Source organism: Cherax quadricarinatus, unplaced genomic scaffold, assembly GCF_038502225.1.
Source record: "Cherax quadricarinatus isolate ZL_2023a unplaced genomic scaffold, ASM3850222v1 Contig84, whole genome shotgun sequence".
Lineage (NCBI taxonomy): Eukaryota > Metazoa > Arthropoda > Malacostraca > Decapoda > Parastacidae > Cherax > Cherax quadricarinatus.
In genome coordinates this window covers 300676-311560 of record NW_027195110.1, presented here as the reverse complement: position 1 = coordinate 311560, position 10885 = coordinate 300676, and the positions used below count along the sequence as shown (strand labels likewise).

The window sequence follows — 10885 nt, the reverse complement described above, 5'->3', positions numbered from 1 at the left end:
CAAAGACAATATCAAGACACTTGCAGAGAAGTGTGATCTTCTTCTTTAGTGACATTATGGTGAACAAATCTAGATGAACAGTGTAACGAGTGTTGCGATTCTAACGGAGTGTGTGTGACATTCTTCAAAGAACACATCTGCTTCAATCAAGGGTGCAACTACAGGTCAGCTACAAATACCCAGGTACATTTAATATACATGATAGGGGTAGATCGGCTGTGCAGCATATATCCTTTTAAGTTTATTAATGAACCAATACCCAGTGAAATGAGGATTTGTGAGTCCACACACATGAGTATTGGTTCCAGTCAGCATTCAGTTTCTGAGATATGCTGACATAATACCCCCTAGGGGTAATTATACTCACCCATAATTTATTTTCCAGCCCATTGAGGGATGCATATGACAGCTTCTCAAGACATAGCCTGCAGGGACGGCTGTGTGGGCGAAAGCCGTCTATCAAGTTAAGTGTCCCTACAGTCCACTATTTAATCCTTGACTTAGCTTGTAGCATTATCCTCAACAGTGAAAGAGAGCGAGACTGAGGGGTGGAGGGGCGGGTGTTATGGAGGAGAGGTTGGAGGGGATGTAGAGAGGGTGGGTATGGGACGAGGGGTAAGAAAGAGGAGGGAGTGGAGTGGAGGGAGGCAGGAATGTGTCAGGCGAGAGAGATAGTAAGATTGTACCAGTATCAGACATAGCTGGTTGCAGGAGACTCACAACACTACACTGTTACAACAATACTGTAAATATTAAGTCTCCAATTCTTTTTCAGTCTCTGCCTGACCTGCCCTGCCCTGCCCTGCCCTGCCTTACCTTGTCTTGTCTTGCCTTGCCTTGCCTTGCCTTGCCTTGCCTTGCCTTGCCTTGCCTTGCCTTGCCTTACACTACCTTGCCTTCTTTTGCCTTACCCTGCCTTGCCTTGCCTTGCCTTGCCTTGCCTTGCCTTGCCTTGCCTTGCCTTGCCTTGCCTTGCCTTGCCTTGCCTTGCCTTGCCTTGCCTTGCCTTGCCTTGCCTTGCCTTGCCTTGCCTTGCCTTGCCTTGCCTTGCCTTGCCTTGCCTTGCCTTGGCTTTGGCTTTGGCTTGGCTTGGCTTGCCCTGCCTTGCCTTGCCTTGCCTTACCTTTCCCTGTCTTGCCCTGCCTTGCCTTACCTTTCCCTGTCTTGCCCTGCCTTACCTTACCTTTCCCTTGCCTTGCCTTGCCTTGCCTTGCCTTGCCTTGCCTTGCCTTGCCTTGCCTTGCCTTGTATTGCCTTGCCTTGCCTTTCCTTGCCCTGCCTTGCCTTGCCTTGCCTTGCCTTGCCTTGCCTTGCCTTGCCTTGCCTTGCTTTCGCTTGGCTTGGCTTGGCTTGGCTTGGCTTGCCCTGCCCTGCCTTGCCTTACCTTTCCCTGCCTTGCCTTGCCTTGCCCTGCCTTGCCTTACTTTTCCCTTGCCTTGCCTTGCCTTGCCTTGCCTTGCCTTGCCTTGCCTTGCCTTGCCTTGCCTTGCCTTGCTTTCGCTTGCCTTGCCTTGCCCTGCCTTGCCTTGTCTTGGCTTGCCCTGCCCTGCCCTGCCTTGCCTTGCCTTGCCTTGCCTTGCCTTGCCTTGCCTTGCCTTGTATTGCCTTGCCTTGCCTTTCCTTGCCCTGCCTTGCCTTGCCTTGCCTTGCCTTGCCTTGCTTTCACTTGTTTCCCTGCCTTGCTTTGCCTTCCCCTGCCTTGCCCTGCCTTGTCTTGCCTTGCCTAGATTTGCCTTCCCCTGCCTTGCTTTGCCTTGCCTTGCCTTTCCCTGCCTTGCCCTGCCCTGCCTTACCTTGCCTTGCCTTGCCTTGCGTAGATTTGCCTTACCTTGCCTTGCCTTGCCTTGCCTTGCCTTGTCATGCCTTGCATTGCGCTGCTTTGCCTTGCCTTACCCTGCCTTGCCTTGTCTTGGCTTGCCCTGCCCTGCCCTGCCTTGCCTTGCCTTGCCTTGCCTTGCCTTGCCTTGCCTTGCCTTGTATTGCCTTGCCTTGCCTTTCCTTGCCCTGCCTTGCCTTGCCTTGCCTTGCCTTGCCTTGCTTTCACTTGGCTTGGCTTGGCTTGGCTTGGCTTGCCCTGCCTTGCCTTACCTTTCCCTGCCTTGCCTTGCCTTGCCCTGCCTTGCCTTACTTTTCCCTTGCCTTGCCTTGGTCTGCACTGCCTTGCCTTGCCTTGCCTTGCCTTGCCTTGCCTTGCCTTGCTTTCGCTTGCCTTGCCTTGCCCTGCCCTGCCTTGCCTTGCTCTGCCTTGCCTTGCTTTGCCTTACCTTGCCTTGCCTTGCCTTGCCTTGCCTTGCCTTGCCTTGCCTTGCCTTGCCTTGCCTGGCCTTGCCTGGCCTTGCCTGGCCTGGCCTGGCCTGGCCTGGCCTGGCCTGGCCTTATCTGGCCTTGCCTGGCCTTGCCTGGCCTTGCCTTGCCGTGCCTTGCCTTGCCTTGCCGTGCCTTGCCTTGCCCTGCCTGTCTTACCCTGCCCTACCCTGTAGTGTCCTGGCATGCCTTGCCTTGCCTGCCTTTCCTGCCTTGCCCACCTGATCTTCCTGCCTTGGCTTGCTTTGCTTTGCCTTACCTTGTTTTCCCTGCCGTGCACTGCCTTTCTGTCCCTGCTTTGCCTGGCCCTGCCGTGCCTGAACCTGCCCTGCCTGGCCCTGGCTTGCCTGACCCAGCCTGTCCTGCCTGACTATGCCTTGCCTGGCCATTCCTGACCCTGCCTTGCCTACCCTGTCTGGCTCTGCTCTGCCTAGACCTGCCTATCCCTGCCTACCCTGCCCTATCTGCCCTGCCTGACCCTTGCCTGGTCTGCCTTGCCTTTCTGTTCCCGCCTTGTCTGACCCTGCGTGCTTGAACCTGCCCTGCCTGACCCTGGGATGCCTGACCTTGCCTATCCTGCAAGCCTTGCCTTGCCTTTGGCTTTGGCTTTGACTTTGGCTTTGGCTTTGGCTTTGGCTTTGGCTTTGGCTTGGCTTGCCCTGCCTTGCCTTGCCTTGCCTTACCTTTCCCTGTCTTGCCCTGCCTTGCCTTACCTTTCCCTGTCTTGCCCTGCCTTACCTTACCTTTCCCTTGCCTTGCCTTGCCTTGCCTTGGCCTTGCCTTGCCTTGCCTTGCCTTGCCTTGCCTTGCCTTGCCTTGCCTTGCCTTGTATTGCCTTGCCTTGCCTTTCCTTGCCTTTTCTTGCCCTGCCTTGCCTTGCCTTGCCTTGCCTTGCCTTGCCTTGCTTTCGCTTGGCTTGGCTTGGCTTGGCTTGCCCTGCCTTGCCTTACCTTTCCCTGCCTTGCCTTGCCTTGCCCTGCCTTGCCTTACTTTTCCCTTGCCTTGCCTTGGTCTGCACTGCCTTGCCTTGCCTTGCCTTGCCTTGCCTTGCCTTGCCTTGCCTTGCCTTGCCTTGCCTTGCCTTGCCTTGCTTTCGCTTGCCTTGCCTTGCCCTGCCTTGCCTTGCCTTGGCTTGGCTTGCCCTGCCCTGCCCTGCCTTGCCTTGCCTTGCCTTGCCTTGCCTTGCCTTGCCTTGCCTTGCCTTGCCTTGCCTTGCCTTGCCTGGCCTTGCCTGGCCTGGCCTTGCCTTGCCTGGCCTTGCCTGGCCTTGCCTTGCAGTGCCTTGCCTTGCCTTGCCGTGCCTTGCCTTGCCGTGCCTTGCCTTGCCCTGCCTGTCTTACCCTGCCCTACCCTGTAGTGTCCTGGCATGCCTTGCCTGACCCAGCCTGTCCTGCCTGACTATGCCTTGCCTGGCCATTCCTGACCCTGCCTTGCCTACCCTGTCTGGCCCTGCTCTGCCTAGACCTGCCTATCCCTGCCTACCCTGCCCTATCTGCCCTGCCTGACCCTTGCCTGGTCTGCCTTGCCTTTCTGTTCCCGCCTTGCCTGACCCTGCGTGCTTGAACCTGCCCTGCCTGACCCTGGGATGCCTGACCTTGCCTATCCTGCATGACTCTGCTTTATCTTACCCTGCCTGTCCTGCCTGTCCTGCCTGACTCTCCTTTGCCTTACCCTGCCTGACCCTGCCTTGCCTGCCATGGCTGGCCCTGCCTTGGCTGGCCCTGCCCTGCCTGGACCTGCTTATCCCTGCTTACCCTACCCTATCTTTCCTGCCTGACCCGTGCCTGGCCTTCCCTGCTTTATCTGGCCCTGCCTTGCGCTACCTGGCCCTGCCTGGCTGCCTGCCTACCTGGCTACCTGCCTGCCTGCCTGCCTTGCCTGCCTGCCTGCCTGCCTGGCCTGCCTTGCCTGCCTGCCTGCCTGCCTGCCTGCCTGCCTGCCTGCCTGCCTGCCTGCCTGCCTGCCTGCCTGCCTGCCTGCCTTGCCTGCCTGCCTTGCCTGCCTGCCTGCCTGCCTGCCTGCCTGCCTGCCTGCCTGCCTGCCTTGCCTGCCTGCCTGCCTGCCTGCCTGCCTGCCTGCCTGCCTGCCTGCCTGCCTGCCTGCTTTCCTGTCTGCCTGCCTTTCTGCCAGAATTGCCCGTGTTCCTTCCCATCCTGCCTGCCTGTCTGCCTGCCTGTCTGCTTGCCTGTCTGCCTCCCTTCCTGTCTGCCTGCCTGTCTGCTTGCCTGTCTGCCTCCTTTCCTGCCTGCCTTTCTGCCCTGTCCTCTCCCCGTTCTGGCCAGTCCTGCCCTGGCCTTATGCCTGTCCTGCCTGTTGTGCCTGTCCTGCCTGTTGTGCCTGTCCTGCCTGTTGTGCCTGTCCTGCCTGTTGTGCCTGTCCTGCCTGTTGTGCCTGTCCTGCCTGTTGTGCCTGTCCTGCCTGTTGTGCCTGTCCTGCCTGTTGTGCCTGTCCTGCCTGTTGTGCCTGTCCTGCCTGTCCTGCCTGTTGTGCCTGTCCTGCCTGTTGTGCCTGTCCTGCCTGTTGTGTCTGTCCTGCCTGTTGTGCCTGTCCTGCCTGTTGTGCCTGTCCTGCCTGTTGTGCCTGTCCTGCCTGTTGTGCCTGTCCTGCCTGTCGTGCCTGTCCTGCCTGTTGTGCCTGTCCTGCCTGTTGTGCCTGTCCTGCCTGTTGTGCCTGTCCTGCCTGTTGTGCCTGTCCTGCCTGTTGTGCCTGTCCTGCCTGTTGTGCCTGTCCTGCCTGTTGTGCCTGTCCTGCCTGTCGTGCCTGTCCTGCCTGTTGTGCCTGTCCTGCCTGTTGTGCCTGTCCTGCCTGTTGTGCCTGTCCTGCCTGTTGTGCCTGTCCTGCCTGTTGTGCCTGTCCTGCCTGTTGTGCCTGTCCTGCCTGTCGTGCCTGTCGTGCCTGTCGTGCCTGTCCTGCCTGTGCTGCCTGTCGTGCCTGTCGTGCCTGTCGTGCCTGTCCTGCCTGTTGTGCCTGTTGTGCCTGTCCTGCCTGTTGTGCCTGTCCTGCCTGTCCTGCCTGTTGTGAATGTCCTGCCTGTTGTGCCTGTCCTGTCTGTTGTGCCTGTCCTGCCTGTTGTGCCTGTCCTGCCTGTTGTGCCTGTCCTGCCTGTTGTGCCTGTCCTGCCTGTTGTGCCTGTCCTGCCTGTTGTGCCTGTCCTGCCTGTTGTGCCTGTTGTGCCTGTCCTGCCTGTCCTGCCTGTCCTGCCTGTTGTGCCTGTCCTGCCTGTTGTGCCTGTCCTGCCTGTCCTGCCTGTCCTTCCTGTCCTGCAAGTTGTGCCTGTCCTGCCTGTTGTGCCTGCCCTGCCTGTTGTGCCTGTCCTGCCTGTTGTGCCTGTCCTGCCTGTCGTGCCTGTCCTGCCTGTTGTGCCTGACCTGCCTGTTGTGCCTGTCCTGCCTGTTGTGCCTGTCCTGCCTGTTGTGCCTGTCCTGCCTGTCGTGCCTGTCCTGCCTGTTGTGCCTGTCCTGCCTGTTGTGCCTGTCCTGCCTGTTGTGCCTGTCCTGCCTGTTGTGCCTGTCCTGTCTGTTCTTGCTTGTCTTGCCTGCCCTGGCTCGTCCTAACTTGCTTACTCTAGGCTGTTCTGCCTTGCATGTTTTGGCCTGTTTTGTTCTGTCAGCTTTGATCTGTCATGCCATGCCTTGCCTGCTGTAGCCTGTCCTGCCCTGCTTGCTGTAGCCTGTCCTGCCCTGCAAACTCTAGCCTGTCCTGCCTGCTCTGGCTTGTCCTTCTGTTCTTGCTTTGCTCTGCCTACTTTTTATGGCCAAGACTGTCAAGCCTGCTCTGCATACCCCAGTGTGTCATGCCTGCTCTATATACACCAGTCAGTCATGCCTGTTCTATGTACCACAGCGTTCGATGCCTGCTCTATGCACCCACAGCTTTCTCTGTATACCCCAGCCTGCCATGAATGCTCTATGTACCCCACCTTGCTCTGAATACCCCAGCGTGCTATGTCTGCTCTATGTACCCCTGGCCGTTTTCAAGAAGGAACTGGAGAGGCTCCTAATGTCAGTACCTGACCAGTCGGCCTGTGGTTCGTACGTTGGGTTGCGTGCAGCCAGCAGTAACAGCCTGTTTGATCAGGCCCTGATCAAATAGGCTGTTACCATGAGGCTCGGTCACAAACTGGGCTGCGGTGAAATGGACGCCTGAAACCCTCTCCAGGTATACATCTACCTGCCATGCCTGCTTTACACACACCAGCCTCCCATGGGTGCTGTTTCTTGTCCTACCTGCCTTGTCTGCTGTGGTCTGCCTGCCCTGGCTTGCCCTGCCTCTCCTTTCCTCTCATGCCCTGCCTCTCCCTCCCTGTCCCACCCTGCCTCTCTACATCTGCCCTGCCACGTCTTCCCTGTCCTGCCCTGCCTCTCCTTCCCTGTCATGCCCTGCCTCTCACTCCCTGTCTTGCCCTGCCTCTCCCTGTCTTGCCATGCCTCTCCCTTCCTGTCCTGCCATGCCTCTCCTTCTTTGTCATGCCCTGCCTCTTCTTCCCTTTCTGCCCTGCCTCTCCTTCCCTGTCCTGCCCTGCCCTGCCTCTACTTCCCTGTCCTGCCTTGCCTCTCCTTCCCTGTCTTGCCCTGCCTCTCCTTCCCTGTCCTGCCCTGCCTCTCCTTCTCCATCATGCCCTGCCTCTTCTTCTCTTTCTGACCTGCCTCTCACTCCTTGTCTTGCCCTGCCTCTCCTTCCCTGTCTTGCCCTGCCTCTCCTTCCCTGTCTTGCCCTTCCTCTCCTTCCCTGTCATGCCCTGCCTCTCCCTTCCTGTTCTGCCCTGCCTCTCCTTCCCTATCTTACCCTGCCTCTTCTTCCCTGTCTGGCCCTGCCTCTCCTTCCCTGTCATGCCCTTCTTCTCCCTGTCTTGCCCTGCCTCTCATTCCCTGTTTTGCCCTGCCTCTCATTCCCTGTCTTGCCCTGCATCTCCCTCCCTGTCCTGCCATGCCTCTCATTCCCTGTCTTGCCCTGCCTCTCCTTCCCTATCTTGCCCTGCCTCGCCTTCCCTATCTTACCCTGCCTCTCCTTCCCTGTCTGGCCCTGCCTCTCCTTCCCTGTCATGCCCTTCTTCTCCCTGTTTTGCCCTGCCTCTCATTCCCTGTTTTGCCCTGCCTCTCATTCCCTGTATTGCCCTGCATTTCCCTCCCTGTCCTGCCATGCCTCTCATTCCCTGTCTTGCCCTGCCTCTCCTTCCCTGTCTTGCCCTGCCTCTCCTTCCATGTCTTGCCCTGCCTCTCCTTCCCTCTCCTGCCCTGCCTCACCTTCCCTGTCCTGCCCTGCCTCACCTTCCCTGTCCTGCCCTGCTTCTTCCCTGTCCTGCCCTGATTCTCCTTCCCTGTCCTGCCCTGCCTCTCCTTTCCTGTCCTGCCCTGCTTCTCCCTGTTCTGCCTTGCAACGCCCTCCCTGTCCTGTCCTGCCTCTCCTTTCTTGTCCTGCCCTGCCTTTACGTCTCTGTCCTGCCCTGCCTCTCCTTCCCTGTCTTGCCCTGCTTCTCCTTCCCTGTCCTGCCTTGCTTCTCCTTCCCTGTCATGCCCTGCCTCTCCCTTCCTGTCCTGCCCTGCCTCTCCTTCACTGTCTTGCCCTGCCTCTCCTCCGTCATGCCCTGCCTCCTCTTCCCTTTCTGCCCTGCCTCTCACTTCCTGTCTTGCCCTGCCTCTCCCTCCCTAGCTTGCCCTGCCTCTCCTTCCCTGTCTTGCACTGCCTCACCTTCCCTGTCTTGCCCTGCCGCTCTTTCCCTGCTATGCCCTGCCTCTCCCTTCCTGACTTGCCCTGCTTCTCATTCCCTCTCTTGCCCTGCCTCTCATTCCTTGTCTTGCCCTGCGTCTCCCTCCCTGTCCTGCCTTGCCTCTCATTCCCAGTCTTGCTCTTCCTCTCCTTCCCTATCTTGCCCTGCCTCTCCTTCCCTCTCCTACCCTGCCTCACCTTCCCTGTCCTGCTCTGCTTCTCCTTCCCTGTCCTGCCCTGCCTCTCTTTCCCTATCTTGCCCTGCCTCTCCTTCCCTCTCCTACCCTGCCTCACCTTCCCTGTCCTGCTCTGCTTCTCCTTCCCTGTCCTGCCCTGCCTCTCTTTCCCTGTCCTGCCCTGCCTCTCTTTTCCTGTCCTGCCCTGCCTCTACTTCCCTGTCCTGCCCTGCCTCTCCTTCACTGTCTTGCCTTGCCTCGCCTCTCCTTCCCTGTCCTGCCCTGCCTCTTCTTCCCTGTCTTGCCCTGCCACTCCCTTCCTGTCCTGCCTTGCCTCTCCTTCCCTGTCATGCCCTACTTCTCTCTTCCTGTCCTGCCCTGCCTCTCCTTCCCTGTCTTGCCCTGCCTCTCCTCCGTCATGCCCTGCCTCTTCTTCTCTTTCTGACCTGCCTCTCACTCCCTGTCTTGCCCTGCCTCTCCTCTGTCTTGCCCTGCCTCTCCTTCCCTGTCTTGCCCTGCCTCTCCTTCCCTGTCTTGCCCTGCCTCTCCTTCCCTGTCATGCCCTTCCTCTCCCTTCCTGTCTTGCCCTGCCTCTCATTCCCTGTCTTGCCCTGCCTCTCCTTTCCTGTCTTGCCCTGCATCTCCCTCCCTCCCTGTTCTGCCCTGCCTCTCATTCCCTGTCTTGCCCTGCCTCTCCTGCCCTGTCTTGCCCTGCCTCTCCTTCCCTGTCTTGCCCTGCCTCTCCTTCTCTCTCCTGCCCTGCCTTGCCTTATCTGTTCTGTCCTGCTTCTCCTTCCCTTTCCTGCCCTGCCTCTCCTTTCCTGTCCTGCCCTGCCTCTCCCTCCCTTTTCTGCCTTGCCTCGCCCTCCCTGTCCAGTCCTGCCTCTCCTTCCCTGTCCTGCTCTGCGTCTCCTTATATATATATATATATATATATATATATATATATATATATATATATATATATATATATATATATATATATATATAGTAGTATATAGTAGTAGGTAGGTAGTAGGTTGGTAGACAGCAACCACCCAGGGAAGTACTACCATCCTGCCAGATGACTGTGAAACAAAAACCTGTAACTGTTTTGCATGATGGTAGGATTGCTGGTTTCGTTTTTCTGTCTCATAAACACGCTAGATAACAGGGATATCTTGCTACTCCTACTTACACTTTGGTCACACTTCACAGACACGCACATGCATATATATATACATACATCTAAGTTTTTCTCCTTTTTCTAAATAGCTATTGTTCTTCTTTATTTCTTCTATTGTCCATGGGGAAGTGGAAAAGAATCTTTCCTCCGTAAGCCATGCGTGTCGTATGAGGCGACTAAAATGCCGGGAGCAATGGGCTAGTAACCCCTTCTCCTGTAGACATTTACTAAAAAAGAGAAGAAGAAAAACTTTATAAAACTGGGATGCTTAAATGTGCGTGGATGTAGTGCGGATGACAAGAAACAGATGATTGCTGATGTTATGAATGAAAAGAAGTTGGATGTCCTGGCCCTAAGCGAAACAAAGCTGAAGGGGGTAGGAGAGTTTCAGTGGGGGGAAATAAATGGGATTAAATCTGGAGTATCTGAGAGAGTTAGAGCAAAGGAAGGGGTAGCAGTAATGTTAAATGATCAGTTATGGAAGGAGAAAAGAGAATATGAATGTGTAAATTCAAGAATTATGTGGATTAAAGTAAAGGTTGGATGCGAGAAGTGGGTCATAATAAACGTGTATGCACCTGGAGAAGAGAGGAATGCAAAGGAGAGAGAGAGATTTTGGGAGATGTTAAGTGAATGTATAGGAGCCTTTGAACCAAGTGTGAGAGTAATTGTGGTAGGGGACCTGAATGCTAAAGTAGGAGAAACTTTTAGAGAGGGTGTGGTAGGTAAGTTTGGGGTGCCAGGTGTAAATGATAATGGGAGCCCTTTGATTGAACTTTGTATAGAAAGGGGTTTAGTTATAGGTAATACATATTTTAAGAAAAAGAGGATAAATAAGTATACAAGATATGATGTAGGGCGAAATGACAGTAGTTTGTTGGATTATGTATTGGTAGATAAAAGACTGTTGAGTAGACTTCAGGATGTACATGTTTATAGAGGGGCCACAGATATATCAGATCACTTTCTAGTTGTAGCTACACTGAGAGTAAAAGGTAGATGGGATACAAGGAGAATAGAAGCATCAGGGAAGAGAGAGGTGAAGGTTTATAAACTAAAAGAGGAGGCAGTTAGGGTAAGATATAAACAGCTATTGGAGGATAGATGGGCTAATGAGAGCATAGGCAATGGGGTCGAAGAGGTATGGGGTAGGTTTAAAAATGTAGTGTTAGAGTGTTCAGCAGAAGTTTGTGGTTACAGGAAAGTGGGTGCAGGAGGGAAGAGGAGCGATTGGTGGAATGATGATGTAAAGAGAGTAGTAAGGGAGAAAAAGTTAGCATATGAGAAGTTTTTACAAAGTAGAAGTGATGCAAGGAGGGAAGAGTATATGGAGAAAAAGAGAGAGGTTAAGAGAGTGGTGAAGCAATGTAAAAAGAGAGCAAATGAGAGAGTGGGTGAGATGTTATCAACAAATTTTGTTGAAAATAAGAAAAAGTTTTGGAGTGAGATTAACAAGTTAAGAAAGCCTAGAGAACAAATGGTTTTGTCAGTTAAAAATAGGAGAGGAGAGTTATTAAATGGAGAGTTAGAGGTA

General features: G+C 55.4%; 1 protein-coding gene across 1 annotated transcript in view; it reads left to right on the top strand.

The window, feature by feature from the left end:
- Positions 1-682: 682 nt before the first annotated feature.
- Positions 683-10885, top strand: part of LOC128700925 (uncharacterized) — a 254943-nt gene continuing 244740 nt past the window's right edge. Inside the window, exon 1 of the mRNA XM_053794400.2 lies at positions 683-745. The gene's annotated coding sequence lies outside the window, so the exon portion shown is untranslated. The remainder of the gene's footprint in view (positions 746-10885) is intronic.